Here is a 16367-nt window from a genome sequence, read left to right on the forward strand (position 1 = left end):
AAGGAATGCTGTCTTTGCAAGCCTTCTTTCTTTGCAAAGTGTGCTGTCATTTCTAGCCATCTGTCTTCGCAAGGCATGCTGTCTTTGCAAGGCGTGCAGCCTTCGCAAGGTGTGCTGTCTTTGCAAGGAGTGCTGTCTTGGCAAGGAGTGTTTTCCTGGCAGTGCCTACTGTCTGGGAAATGCGTGTTGCCTTGGCAAGGTGTGCTGTCTTGGCAAGTCGTGCGGTCTTGACAAGGCGTGCTGTCTTGGCAAGGCGTTTTCTTGGGAATGCATCCTGGCTTTATGAGTCATGCTGTCTTGGCAAGGCGTCCTGCCTTGGCAAGGCGATCTGTCTTGGCAAGGCGTGCTGTCTTGGCAAGGTGTGCTGTCTTGGCAAGGTGTGCTTCCTTGGCAAGGTGTGCTCGGCAAGGCGTGCTGTCTTGGCAAGGCGTGCTGTCTTGGCTAGGCGTGCTGTATTGGGAAGGCATGCTGTGTTGGTAAAGCGTGCTGTCTTGGCTAGTTGTGCTGTCTTGGCTAGGTGTGCTGTCTCGGCAATGCATGGTGTCCTGGCAAGACATGCTGCATTGGCAAGGTGTGCTGCCTCAGCTACGCGTGCTGTCTTGGGAAGGCATGCTGCCTTGGCAAGTCGTGCTGTCTTGGCAAGGTGTGCTGTCTTTGTAAGTTGCACTGTCTTGGCAGGGCGTGCTGTCTTCACGAAGTGGGCTGTCTTGGAAAGTTGTGCTGTCTTGGCAAGGTGAGTTGTCTTGGCAACATGTGCTGCCTCCACATGGCATACTATCTACACATGGCATACTGTCTATACAATGTGTTCTATCTACACAAGGCACGCTGTCTACACAAAGCATCCTGCCTACACAAGGCGTGCTGTCTACCCAAGGCGAGTTGCCTACACAGTGATTGCTGTCTCAAAAGGGCGTGCAGTCTACAAAAGAGGTGCTGTCTTCGCAAGGCATTCTGCCTTCGCATGCCATGCCATCATTTCAAGACGTGCTGTCTTCGCAAATAGTCCTGTTTTCGCAAGGCGTGCCGTCTTTGCAAGGCGTGCTCTCTTGGCAAGGCATGCTGTTTTGGCAAGTTTTACTGTCTTGGCTATCTGTGGTGTCTTTGCAAGCCTACTGTCTTTGCAAGGCGTCCTGTTTTTGCAAGGAGTACTGTCCTATCAAGCCGTGTTGTCTTCCCAAGCCATGCTGCCTTCGCAAGGCGTGCTGTATCCACAAGGCATGCTGTCTCGGGAAGGCATGCTGTCTCCACAAGGTGTGCTGACTTTCCAAGGCGTGCTGTCTTCACAAGGCGTGCTGTCTTCGCAAGGCGAGTTGTATTCGCAATGGCAGCTGCCTTCACACATGCTGTCTCTGCAAAGCATGCTATCTTTGCAAAGCGTGCTGCCTTATCAGGGCGTGCTGTCTTGGCAAGGTGTGGTGTCTTCGCAAGGCGTCCTGTCTTCACAAGGAGTGCTGTCTTCACAAGGAATGCTGTCTTGGCAAAGTGTGCTGTCTTGGCAAGGCGTGTGTTCTTCACAAGGTGTGCTGTCTTCGCAAGGCGTGTAGTTTTGGCGAGGCGTGCTGTCATGGCAATGCATGCTGTCTTGTCAAGGTGTACATTCTTGTCAAGGCATGCTGTCTTGTCAAGGCGTGCTGTCTTGGCAAGGTGTGCTGTCTTCGCAAGGTGTGCTGCCTTGGCAAGGCGTGCTGTCTTTGCAAGGAGTGCTGTCTTGGCAAGGTGTGCTGTCTTGGCAAGGTGTGCTGTCTTGGTAAGGGGTGCTGTCATGGTGAAGCGTGCTGTCTTGGCAATTCATGCTGTCTACTCATGGTGCTCTTTCTACACATGGCGTGGTATCTAAACATGTCGTGCTGTCTGCAGATTTCGTGCAGTCTACACATGACATGCTGTCTACACATGGCATACTATATACACATGGCATACTGTCTGTACATGTCTATGGAAGATGTGTCCACAGCTCGTGGTCGTGTGGTAGCGTTCTCGCTTCCTGCGCACGAGGTCCCGGGTTCGATTCCCGGTGGGGTTAGGGATTTTCTCTGCCTCGTGATGACTCGGTGTTGTGTCTCTTTCATCATCATTTCATCATCATTGACTCACAAGTCGCCTAAGTGGCGCCAACTAAAAAGGACTTTTAATACGGCGGCCGAACTTCCCCGAATGCGGCCTCCCAGCCAACAATGCCTTACGATTGTTTCATTTATGGAAGATGTGCTCTCTATACAATGTGATCTATCTACACTCGGCGAGTTGTCTACACAAGGCATCCTGCCTACACGAGACATGCTATATACACAAGGCGAGCTATCTACACAATGATTGCTGTCTGAAAAAGGTGTGCAGTCTAAACAAGAGGTGCTGTCTTCGCAAGGCATGCTGCTTTCACATGCCACGCCATCTTTTCAAAACATGCTGTCTTTGCAAGCCATCCAGTTTCTGCAAGGCGTGCTGTCTTGGTATGGCATGCTGTCTTTGCAAGCCATGCTGTTTTGGCAAGGCATGCTGTCTTCGCGAGTCGTACTGTCTTGACAAGCCGTGGTGTCTTTGCAAGCCTTCTGTCTGTGCAAGGGGTGCAGTCTTTGCAAGGAGTGCTGTGTTGGCAAGGTGTGCTCTCTTGGCAAGGTATGCAGTCTTGGCAAGGTGTGCTGTCTTGGCAAGGTTGTGCTGTCTTGGCAAGGTGTGCCATCTTGGCAAGGTGTGCTGTCTTGGCAAGGTGTGCTGTCTTGGCAAGGTTTTCTGTCTTGGCAAGGTTTGCTGTCTTGGCAAGGTGTGCTGTCTTTGCAAGGAGTGCTGATTTATTAAGGCCTGCTGTCTCAGCAAGGCATGCTTTCTCAGCAAGGCGTGCTGTCTTGGCAAGGCATGCTTTCTTGGCTATGTGTGCTCTCTGGGCAAGGTGTGCTGTCTTGGCTATGCATAATATCTTCGCTACGCATACTGTCTTATCAAGGCGTGCTGTCTACACATTGTGTGCTTTCTACAGATGGCGTGCTATCTACACATGGCATCCTGTCTGCAGATTTCGTTCAGTCTACACATGACATGCTGTCTACACATGGCGTACTGTCTACATATGTCTTTGGAAGACATTCTGTCTACACAATGTGTTCTGTCTACACAAGGTGTGCTGTCTACATAAGACATGCTGCCTACACAAGGCGAGCTGTCTACTTAAGGATGGCTGTCTGCAAAAGGAGTGCTGTCTACACAAGGTGTGCTGTCTTCACAAGGCATGCTGCTTTCGCATGCCATGGCATCTTTTGAGGGCGTGCTGTCTTCGCTAGCCATCCTGTTTTCACAAGGCATGCTGCTTTAGCAAGTTGTGCTGTCTTGGCAAGGCATGCTGTCTTGGCAAGGCATACTGTTTTCACAAGGTGTGCTGTTTTCTCAAGGTTTGCTGTCTTAGAAAGCCGTGCTGTTTTAGCAAGCCATGATCCTTACCAAGGCATGCTTTCTTAGCAAGGTGTGCTGTCTTGGCAAGGCATGCTGTCTTAGCAAGGCGTGCTGTCTTGGCAAGGCGTGCTCTCTTCATAAGGTGTGCTGTCTTCGCAAGATGAGCTGTCTTCACAAGGTGTGCCATCATTGCAAGTCATGCTTCGCAAGGTGTGCTGTCTTGGCAAGGCATGCTGTCTTGGCAAGGCGTGCTGTCTTGGCAAGGCATGCTCTCTTCGTAAGGTGTTCTGTCTTCGCAAAGTGAGCTGTCTTCACAAGGTGTGCCATCATTGCAAGTCATGCTTCGCAACATGTGCTGTCTTGTCAAGGCATGCTGTCTTGGCAAGGTGTGCTGTCTTGGCAATGCATGCTGTCTTGGCAAGGCATGCTTTCTTGGCAAGGTATGCTGTTTTGGCAATGCGTGCTGTCTTCTCAAGGCATGCTGTCTTGTCAAGGTGTCCTGCCTTGTCAAGGCATGCTGTTCTGGCTATGCAAGGTGTTTTGTCTGGGAATTGTGTTCCATCTTGGCAAGGTGTGCCATCTTTCAAATGTGTGCCATCTTTGCAAGGTGTGAATTCTTTGCAAGCTGTGAATTCTTTGCAAGGCATGCTGTATTTGCATGGTTTGCTGTCTTTGCAAGTTGTTCTGTCTTTGCAAGTCGTGCCATCTCTGCAAATTCTGCTGTCTCTACAATGCATGCTATCTTTGAAACGTGTGCTGTCTTTGCAAGGCGTGCTGTCTTTGCAAGGTGTGCTGTTTTTGCAAGATGTGCTGTCTTCGCAAGCAGTGCTGCCTTCACATGGCATGCTGCCCTACAAGGCATGATGCCTTCACAAGGCATGCTGTCTTTAAAAGGCATCCTGCCTTCGCAAGGTGTGCTGCCTTCGCAAGGTGTGCTGCCTTCATATGACATGCTGCCTTCGCAAGGCGTGCTGCCTTCGCAAGGTATGCTGCCTTCTTGAGGTTGGCTGCCTTGACACGGAGTCCTGCTTTTGCTAAGCGTTCCTCCATCACAAGGCGCGCTGTCTTTCCAAACCGTGCTGCCTTTGTAAGGCTATTTGTCTTCGCAAGGCGAGCTTTGTCACTACGAGTTCTGCATTTGCAAGGTGTGCTGTCCTCATAAGGTGAGCTGATTTTGTAAGTCATGCTGCCTTTACCAGTTGTGCTGCCAATGCAAGTCATGCTGTGTTGCCATGACATGCTGTCTTGGCAAGACATGCTGTCTTCACAAGGTGTGCCATCTTTGCAAGTCGTGCTGTCTACACAAGGTGTGCTATCTTCACACGGTGTACTGCCTTTGGAAATCGTACTGTCTTCGCTGTCTTGGAAAGGCAGCATGCACTATAAAGGCAATATGCACTATAAAACAAGCACACAATGGAATGGCAGCACAAGCTGCAAAGGCAGCACATGCTGCAATGGCTGCATATGCCAAAAAGGCTGGATAGGCCACAAAGGCTGCACACCATGCAAAGGGTGCAAATGCTGCAACAGCAGCACATGCTGCAATGGCAGCACACACTACGAAGGCAGCACATGCTACAAAGGCGGCGCACAATACTAGGCAGCACACACTGCAAAGGCAGCCCACGCTGAGAAATGCAGCACAAACTGAAAACTCAGCACATATTGGAAAGGCATCACACAATGGCAAGGTACTGCACACTGGAAAGCCAGCACTCACTGGGAAGCAAGCATACAATGAAATAACAACACACTGTAAAGTGTCACAATGTGGATAGGCAGCACACACTGAAAGGCTGGAAACACTAGAAAAGCAGAAGACAATGGACGGGCGCCTTTGAAATCTTCTGCCAAAATGATATTACCTTAATGAAATCTGAAGAGAGGGACAATTTCGTATTTAAAGAAACTCTGCTCGTTTACCTCGTTTACTGCTACCAGGTGGAACATATATATTAAATAGCCAGGTGTTGTAAACAGTACAAGCTACAACTGTATTACATGTGAGTTTTCAACGTGATCCACTATTATGCCCTCTTTCGCGAGTATCACGGTCTCTAATTCATCTCCAGTTCCAGCATTAATTACAGCACTATATCCCAATACATCGTGTAGTGCAGTATCCTTTACTTCTGTAACTAGAATAATATCAGTGTTTGCCTCATACATAAAGTCTTTCAACCTACTTGCTTTTAGGGAGCTCCCTATGCTGTTTATGGATTCATAATGTATCACATTTTATAAACTCTACTCTTTCATCGCATGCAGTCAGTATGAAAGCTATGGATAAGTGTCACATACGTATCCACCTCTGTCACTTGGTTTGGATGAGGTAACCATTCCCCCCCCCCCTTGCAATCTTAGTAAGCATCCAGCGAAAATCGTGCACACACACACATGTGAAACTCTTAAATTGACCGAATCAGTTCGATAGCTGTGATTCAGGGCCTAGTGTAATGCCACCATGTGTTTGAAACCTCCGCAAAGAATTCTGTTGCATGGTTCATACTGATGTCTCGATATCGCCATCGTGTAACTTACAGCAAGTATTTTATTCTTGTCGCTCACCTACATTAAGGAAAATGGAAAACATTTACCACCTTCCGATATTGTTGTCATTGTTAGTAAGTAGAATGAAAGTAGTCTCTGGTCAGGAGAAAATAAAAGCGATTATTTGTTTCCACAGACAGAGCTTAACAATTCGTATCGGTACACTGTCCCATCCAAGGGGCAGATTCGTTACTCTGTCGTATGCATATAACGAGATAACATAAAGACTTTACGTCAGAGCTACTCAGTTTATGGGGCCAGGTAACCTACACACATCGTCATGATTCACTTCTTGTTTGCTGAGATAATATAAATTTCATAAGTAAAATGACTTTGCAAGTTGTTGTTGTAGTGAACATCTTCCAAAAGCTTAATGCAAAGACACACATGGTCATCCTGACTGACGATGCGAGGAAGTAAATTGACTGGCTCGGTTAAGAGGTGTATATAATTTTGATTCGTTTCACAATAGATTCACGTAGAATGGTCATTTTTGAAAGTTTCGGCGAACAATACAGTTAAGACTTTGATTACGATACATGCATCACATTCTTGTAAAGCTATTGTATTAATCGTGTGCTACTTTCGATATTAACCGCAATTGCAGAAAGCAGCAATGAATATGTCTCGTCTCGTTTCTCCGGTCGTTTCCCGTACTGTGCGACCCACAGAGCTCTATCGCTGCATCAGCGGTCGATTGTTGCCGCCACGGAATGATGGCAGTTAAAATTCAAATTTCCTCCAAGTATAAGGGATTCTACGATATAAATGAAAATGGAAAGAAGTAACGAAAGCGGCAACTAGCAGTCAAACTCAACGATCCTGGTGGTTTAATGCTATGACAATTTTAAACAATAAACTACGCAGTGGAACTAAGGGCTATCACAGGAATCTGCAATGTACCCTCGATGTACAAACTGATTAAAGTTTTCGTCCTTGCCACTCCTCATTTTACAGACGACTGATTCTGACTACTCCTTATGAACTGCACTTAACTGAGGCCATAACTCATGTCCAAGTCGTCTGTTTGTATTACTACTATCGTATCTTTCTTAGGTAAAGAACGAGCAAAATAGCAGTTTTGCGTTTAGCATGCAATCATCCAGGATACAATTTCTACAGTCAGAGCATTTTCTGTTGCGGCATAGGAATGATTTTGTGATTACATCTACATGGAATTCATCTGTAACTTTATGTACTCAATATTTAGTAAGTGGGCCAACCGAATTACATACTGCACAGTGTGAATAATTGCTGCAATTTTGGTGGCAACAACAACAAACAACCAGTCAGTGCCGACATTTGGCTGTAGAATTGTGGCAACACAGAGCTACCGTTGCAGCCGAGTGGTTCATGAAACCCTGGCCGTGACCACAGCGGCTGAGGCGCGTCTACAGCCGTAGCAACCGCACAGCAGCCCACACTGAGGTGTGACGTCACACGGCACCCCTGTCTCGGTTGACCACCCACAACGTGTTTCGCTACATTTGATCAATTCACTATTTGCTCATACCTGAAACGTCAGTATGTTTTTTTTTTGTTATCAGTATAAACAAATGAAACGTGTTGTGTAATACATCCCTACGAGGGCCATTATTATTAACAATGTTACATTCAATTTTTATCAATAGCTTATTCGTTAGTTACCCCATTTCCTTTTTCTACGCTCAGTTAGCGTCAAGTAAATCACGCGTACCTTCGAAACTTGGACCTTTTTACCAGGTACATCTCTAGAAGTATTAGGTACATAACATGTCTTTGTAATTTACACGCAGAACTTAATTATCTACGAAAAAGACAGACGTCTATCCTTATCTCTGTTTAAGATACGCGTCGGAATCTCTCCCTACTTGAAGCGACGAACGTATGTCCGAAACCCCGCCCATAGCTCATCCTCGCATATACTGCCGATTGCAACGTGCGCGATAAGTAGTCACTGATCAGTTACGCCATTGTAATCTGTCCAGAGCGAGCTGTTTCGCCGTCCACAGATTATTACAGAACGTGCACGGCCTTTATATCCAGTTTATGTATTTTAGACTTTCCGTTTCAAGGTTTGCCAAATGGCAGTCGCTCCCAGTCCGTGTTTCACGACCGCTTTCTTTGCAGTCTGCCGCCGATTGTGAACTTAGCTCCTTTTCCAGTCACATAACGTTTCTTCCAACGTTGATTCTAATGACTGATGCCTCTTGTTACTCCATGCCATGAATGGTTATCTGCATTCCGAAGTGCTAAATGAAAATTAATGCAACGTAGACTATTATTTTAAACTCTTGGAAGTAACAGTTCTTAGGGAGTCGCCTCGAACCCGATATTCAATTCAGAGTTTACCTCGGACGAGAAAAAATGTTCTGTGTAGTGTTGAAAGCTGTGACGAAAAAAGGAATCTATTTATTTCCATTCTCTAGAAAGGCAGTACAAAAAAATCAACTTATCCCATATCTGTAATACAGATTTATTTGAAAGCGCTGGCCATCGCTACGGTCATACGAAGGCAATCCAAAGTTTATTCCACACCGCCAGACTGTGTTATGCGATACTCTCTCGCGCTGTGTGCTGACGGATTTGAAATCGCAGCCGCCTGTGTCTGTGACGTGGCAGTCTTGTTCGCTCACCGTTATTTCATATTTCGTGTTACCTCCTTTCATGCTAAAAGACCGCAGCCTTCTCCCCACGCACATAAAAACAGATTTCTATTTTTTTTTATTCATTTCACGTAAATGCGTGATTCGCGCCGAACCAGCGATATGGAAAGACACGTCCTATTGGCGCCTCGCGTGGCAGAAGACGTTGACTGCGAAAGGAGTTTCGGAGGACGCAGTGCAGCCGTTGCTCGACAGATGGCAGTAGGCGACTTGCAGTGTCCGGCAGTGATATAAACAATAAGACGCTAAAAAGAAATAAAAAGCGCGGAAAAGAGTAACATATCTACTGGGCATCTTGTGACACGCGGCGATCAAGGACATTGTATATAATAGTGCACACGAAAATTCTGATAGCCTTTTGTTGAGAATTGTAAATATCGAAAGCGGGAGAAATGTTAAGCGTAAAAATAAAATCTTTGCTTCTCTGTGTTTCCGTTTTGTAGCAGGAATGGTATGTTAATATTCACTTTCATTGCGTGAAACAAAAAGTAAAACATTCCTTAGCAGTTCTATATATGTCTACCGAGTGTATTTTTCACAAACCGATCTTCCACCACCGCTTGTGGTTCGTCATGTAAACACTATCATATCGGTTTTCGAAATGCGGTTACCGGTTACGGATTTTTTACTGTATTTTAAAGGTAAAACACACTACCACAACATTTCATCATTTTACCGTTTGTAGCAGAATCATTTCATCAGAGACCAAGTAAGTATCGAACTCCTAGGAATGCGGTCAGCGCTCTAGTCGGCTCATCTCTGGCATGAACGACGGTGCACGATGACAAAATCTCGCTTAAACAGCACTGCTTAAGTTATGCCTTTTTTCACATACGTGGCACACACGTCTCTGGATGACTTCCAAACGGGTCGTCCCCCCATGTTCCGCCACGTCACTCGAATACCAGCACTGGTTACACGAAATCGCCAAATAATGACATTGTATTGACTTTGAACGTATTTAATTATGCTTGCAGATCTTAGTAACTTTAGAAGCCGAATGTGTTTTTCTGTTGATTCTCCCTCTTCTGCAGCCCACAGAGCTTTGTCAGTGCCCCAGCCATTGATTGTTGGTGCTAGCCTTCCGCAACGTCGATTTTATTAAGTAAATGAAAACGGAGGAAAATGATAATAATTGCACAACCACCAGTCAAACGTAACGTTTAGCGAAGTTATAGGCGAGCAAAGCCTTAAGCCATGAATTACGACAATGGGGCACACATAACCGTTATTGCATAAATGCACATTCAGAGTTGGGCCTTCCACGCACAATGTCGCAAAAGTTACCGTTATGTCCAAACGAAATTACGCATCGTATTCTTCGATGAAAAATGCCACTGACTTCCACTAATCACTTGTGGCGTAATGTCTTCATAACACTTCCACCTCACTACAATAAACGGTTGTGAGCTCTATTACACATTCTGTCCGATGTAGAAGCACTTCAATATTTCCGCAATAGTAATTTAGGAGATACTCAAAGCTGTCACCTTTGGTCCTCTTAATTATAACGTCAGTATTCACATATGTTATGTGAGCGTCGACCACCAGATGATGATTTATTGTCATCAAACAGCACATGTGGAAACCGAATCACCAAAATCGTCGTTCATCCGAACATGAGTTAACTATCGTATTCGTCTCTAGAAAACTGTACTTATTGATAAAAGCGACAGTAATTTCCGTAACCGTTCTCTTTCCATAGCTAAATGTTTCGTCAAGTGTTAATTGCATTCTTCTTAGTTCAAGGGTTTTCAGTTCTTCAGCAATATATAAAGCTACAGTTTCAAAGACGAGATATGCCGCCAAAACAGCAGTGTGGCCAAAATTCCGTTACGACTGGGAACGGAGTGTGTCGCAGCGACATTCTTCCGACACACACTTCCGGCGTTCTTGGCCGGCTTAGACGTGAGTAACAAATCGAGGTTCGGATGAATGTCTCCACCGCCTCTTCCTGGACCAGCTGACTCCAGCCGTGCTGCCAAACAAGGTGTCGACGTCTGCGACGCTGCTTCCCCCGTGCTTAAAACGTAAACGAGTCTTGAGACTCCTCTGTCATCTGTCGATGCTACGGCAACAGCCGCCGTGCGGCTACAAGTTGCTGCTGTACATTCTCCTCTCTGCGGCCTGTCTTTTCACACAAGTGATGGGGCTCGGTTTTACGTGAATATAAGTAACGTAACTATTATTGCGTACGACAGCACAGCCAATATTTACAGTTACTAGTAACTGCTTTTTCGCATTACTCATCTTAAATGTATTCAGGTTTCGTAATACCTTAACAGTTTTCGTATGTGCTTGTGGTCGTCGGCAAGCAAGTGCATCATTAGCAGCGCAGAAAACACATCGTCGTCAAACCAGCATCGGAGACGAATTTGCGTACCTAGAAAGGTAGCTACTTACGAGAGTTTACATGTATTCTGGAACCTACACAGCTTACTCTGTTATTGGCCACACTAAGAAAATAAAATTAGCACTCGAAAAATTCCCTCTGTTTAGGAAGTCAGGGAATGTCAAGGGCGCACTTTTTGTTTGACTCTAGCTTTAAAACGCCATAAAAACATTTAGTCGTGTATATGTAACCGTTTGCAACTCTACACCTTACATATTATTTTTCTCGCCTTACCCGTGTTTCTACTAGCTGACTGGTGACATGTTTTCCTTATTACAGCATTTTCCATTGCGAAGTGGGGCTGTGGCTCTTTACATATTCCGGCCACATATTAAGAGAGTGTTACGATTGTCATGATGACAATGATGATGGAAAAGAGAAAGTCGTTGTTATTGTGTCTCGTACTGTCAAGAGCTTAGTGAGTATCTATGCAGTTTCTTTGCGACAGTACTTCATTATCCAAGCATCAGGGCAGGCGCCTCTTGCTGATAGTCTATGGTGACGTCATGACATCCACACTCGCGACTCATTCATTCTCCTCCTGTTTTGCCTCCGTATGTGAGGATTTGGCCCTGCGTCAGGTCTGTGTCTTTTAGCCGTTCTCCTTATTCGCTGTTCGTCTTAGTCCCTTCACTGCATGTTTTCCTGTTTTTATGCGTATGGGCGCTGATGACCACGCTGTTTAGCGCCTGTAAACCTCCAAAACACACACACACACTCTTCGCTATTTCAAAGCGTCTCATTTTTGTTCTAGTGTAATACAGTTTGAAAACGTGGAAATGGCGGATATCTGTTCGACTGTTTTACTCTCTGGGCGATAAGCGCAAAAATACTTTTTTAAGGCATTGTCTTCGCCTCGACCAACGAATCTCCTGTCCTCTGTTGGCAACATGCTGACATTGTTCCCATCACGCCTTCCACCTCGAAATTCTACAGCATTCTGTTTCACCTTTCTGCTATACGTTAAAAAATACCGCAATTTTTTTTTTGTTGACCACGAAAAACAAAATTATCATTTTTATTTCTTCTTCTGAAGTGTGCTATCCGTCGCGTTTAAGTAACCGACATAGCACAGTTGTAGCAGAGATTGGTATGCCTTGTGTATCTACATACTCCTCAGAAATCATTGCCTACTATGGGCAATGATTTCTAATCAAGAAACGTATTTTACACCTTGCTTCCTAACGATTTGGTTAAATGTATCGCATGTGTTTTTACGTAGTTACTGTCTACTGAACTTCAAAGTTATAAGTCGCTCGTAACGCATTCCGTCATTTTGCCGTATTTAGCCCTTTCTACCATAGACGAAGTGTATTGGATGGCTCAGCACTCGACCATTACTGTCGCGTCACGTCTAGAGCAAACAGGGTGGGGGAAAACAATTTGACCGAAAGTGCAGAGCAGGAAGTCAGTTCAAATGAAGGAATTTCGGTATTGCAAGTGTCAGTTGAATATTTCGGGCGCTATGCCAACATGGGAACTGTGGTCACTTCGAACATTTGCTATGACATACTTATAGCAATAAGTGTCGGCTCATTTTTACTCATTTTCACCTTTCTAAGACATATTGAAACATGAGACATGGACATCCGATTCTGTTCATCTCTAAAAACGTGCTGTGTCCTAAGTCAGCCAAGTGCGACACACGTGTAAGTGGCGCTTTAAATTTATCTTGTTCTCATGGTGGCGGTTGGTTGGTTCACACAGCCTGTGTTTACGTATATATTTTCTGTAAACTACCAATCATTTAGAGCCAAGACGCTCGTGTGTGGGATTTTAATTACGTTCCGGTGCCGCCGAAAATATTCAGTCGCGAAGCCTAGTTGCTATACTCAAATTTTTGTGTTTCATGCTACGTTTCCACGATACACTTTTGGTCAGATTGTTTCTATGCACCCTGTATGACGACGCCGGATGGCAAACTTCGCTGAATCACAACAGCTTAAATTTTTCTTTTTTTACGAACGCTGGGTGACTGCCACCCATATTCTGCCACGTCACTGGAACGTTAGCACGCGACACAGAAAATCACGAAACCAGTATCAGATCCGCGTAATTACACTGTACCGATTATGTGCGTATTTAAACGTTAATCACAAATGTAGATAGCAGTAATGTGTAAGATGAATTTCTTTTTCCGTTAGTCTTCCGCGTCCTGCAACCGACAGAGCTTTGTCGCTGCCTCAGCGACTGATTGTTGCCGCTACTACGCAGAACGATATCAATTTTAAAGTCTGCCGCGAGTAATGGCGGTTTTCTGAAGCAAACGAAAGCGGGTGAAAAATGTCTATGCATCATCTGATCGAGAGTGAATCCCTAATCGGCACAGCGGCTTAATTTTTAATATTTACGAGCATCAGAGGCTGGCGTAGCCGTCCAGTTGCGAGATGCGTGTCCATTCCGACACGTGAATCGCACCCCTAGTCGCTGGCAGTTGTAACATTGTAATGCATTCCAAGTGTGCTCTTTCGCACACCGCACCTACATGGATGGACTTGTGTCTCAGCTGCCTCCAGCTGATTGTATCCTACACTCCTAAGAAGTAGACGATTCTGTGAGAAAATCTTCAGGAAAACACGTATAGAAATTGTCAAAAAATACCTTCAGAACCTTCCTGTCCAAGCCAGTTAACGCCTGTGCTACTTATATTATGCTCACTTTAATGACACACGTGGTGCAGAATATGCGTAGCGGTAAGGGATGGAACTTATTTACACTCTACGGCTTTGAAGACGTGTGATGGCTAGAAAAATTCCTGTCGACTCGAGGCGGAACCTTAAACAAGTACAGAGGACTAGCAGATATGTCGTCACCACCCATCGATTGTGAAGGTTTAATAAACAAGTTGACAGCGTCGTCTGTTTCGCATCGAGGCGGAATATAATCGCAGTGTGAGAACCTGTCTTACTTCGTGGCAATGTGTCCAGCTGTTGTCCTTCTGTATTTCTACAGACTGCATTCGTATCTGGTAACGGATAAGGAACAAGATGTATAATCGGCCCTAATACACTGCACATGTGAAGAGGAGTACCGTATGGAAACTAACAAGTTATTTACTGGAAAGTTGATAAAAATAAAAAAATCTTGCGTCAGCGATATTATTCTGTCGTGTCTGGGCAGCGCCGAACGCGAGAACGAACGCCACCAAAGCTTTATTTTATTTTACGGCGCCTGTTTGCGTTGTACGGCGCTCGTTGGCGCACGTGGAACTTTGGACACACACACAGCGTTTCATACTTTAGACCGTGCATCTATCCTTGCCGTGTCGAGGTTCGAAACCAGGTGGATACGACAGTTGCAGTATTAAGCACTCATTTCAACGACGGATCTCCGTGTCGTATTAGCGTCACACGTGTAGCAATTCCGTTAAGCTAATTTCCCCAAGACTCGCAGTGCTAATCCGGTATCTATCCTTGTTGCGTTTGGTCAGGTGGGACGACAGCAAACGTTTCACACACTGTCCTGACAAGTCTTTATTTTCACGAACGACAGAATTCCTGTTCACGATGGACTGTGGCTCATTTAGCTGTCCGCTTCTACAGAAGAGCAAATATCGGCCTGGCGGGAAGCAAACAGTTTTCTGGCCGTTTCATCGGGAGTACGTGTGATGTGTGTTGTTATGCTTTAAGAACTGACATCTGTGATGTCCGAATTTACTCAGAATAAGAGGCTATGGTCCCTGCATACTCCAGTACAGATAGCGACACAGCATCGAGATATGAAGCGTGAAGAACCGAATACGTTACTGATGGAGGACGCCCGTATACTGAGTTGGAGATTAACATCCCGTCGCCTCAAAATCTTCGCCATTCGTAGCGTTTTAGAGCTGCCGACCGACACGCATCCCGGCTTTCAACCCATGGAAGGATTCTGAAGCACGTTTGGTGCGTAGCTTGTGGAGCCAGTTTGGTTAAAATCCTCCCTTTTGAAAGAAGAGTGTTCAACCGTTACTCAGTGCTCCGTCACTGGTCAGACTGTAACGACTTTTGTTTCACGTGCGTTTGTGCCGGTCTGCAAGCACTTGCACAGTAAGCAGTGCTGATAATTCACTGCCGTCCACCCAGCCCGGGAAACGCACAATATGCAGATGTAGACACCTACTTTGGAAAGTGGACGCACATTCTGTACCCATCGCGGCAGGCCCCGTTGCGTGGTACACAACCGTGACGTCACAACACGGACACACTCGCCCTGTTTATTACGGCCGACCCTGCAGCGCCACACGTGCAGCCCCTGCCTTCCACAGAGCTCTGCCTTACAGTCTTCTCACTAAGACGATGCGTTTAGTATTGCGAAAGATTTGTCCTATTATTAAGTTTTAGCGTTTAAATGGTGTACTGTTTGTTCTGCTACTGCTTTAATATGTTATCTAAACATATAAATGGCGTACATCTAATCGATCGTTAGGAAAACGGGGATTACATGTTCCAAACGCACAAATTGCCATCGCTTTATTTTCTGCATCGACAATCGGATCGCACAGACTTTGTTGCCAAAGAGTTTTCGTTGTGGTTTGCTTCCTCCTCTGCGAAGTAGTGCTGTGATTTCTTACACATTCCATCCACGTATCAAATCAGCATGAAAGTTGCCCTAATGAGAATGGAGAAGAAATTTGACATTACTAGGCGCTCGTACGAAGTGTGGTGTCCGCTCTCCGACGTGTCCGAAAAGTCCATACCAGGAAACCGCACTACAAAATGGCACGCATTGTGTATGTTGATAATCTTTAAAAACCGTGTCCCAATTACGGCAAGCACAGTTGCTACGCTAAAACTAGTGTCTACCAATAAAATGTTTAATATGTCTCCAATACACTGACTTTACATAGCAAAGCGTCTCGCGTTGAATTGCTAGAACAATAATTATAAAAGGTGGCAATGTTATTTACGCACTATCTTTTAAATAGATATGATGGTATCTGATACTCAACTACTAATGCAAAGAAACGTACTCATGCTAAAATGCTTTAAATTCTTGCTATCATTTAATCTTTAAAATTTAATAATTCTCTTCCTGTTAATATTTAATTAATTAACTTACGTCGTTCAGATTTCGTAACGCTGACGGCCTTAAAATTTAAAGTTGTTCAGTCCCTGTTTTGTTTTCTTTCAATTGTTGCGAGCCAGCGACGGTGCAACATTGTTCGCTTTCAAGTCTACACATTTATAAAAATCAGGTCCAGGAAACACTTTTGTGATCACGGTTGCGATTCAGACGGTATTCGCGTAATTGTACTGATTAAGAGTTATCGTTTCCGAAAGATGCAGGTTCGATCAAAGCTGTGTGCACTTTTGCGCGTATAATGAAAATATTCCTAACACGTCGCGTAACAAAAACTAACATGCGAATCACAACCGTGGTCAAACGAAGAAAATATATGATGACATAAA

This window comes from Schistocerca cancellata, chromosome 11, assembly GCF_023864275.1.
Source record: "Schistocerca cancellata isolate TAMUIC-IGC-003103 chromosome 11, iqSchCanc2.1, whole genome shotgun sequence".
Classification (NCBI taxonomy): Eukaryota; Metazoa; Arthropoda; class Insecta; order Orthoptera; family Acrididae; genus Schistocerca; species Schistocerca cancellata.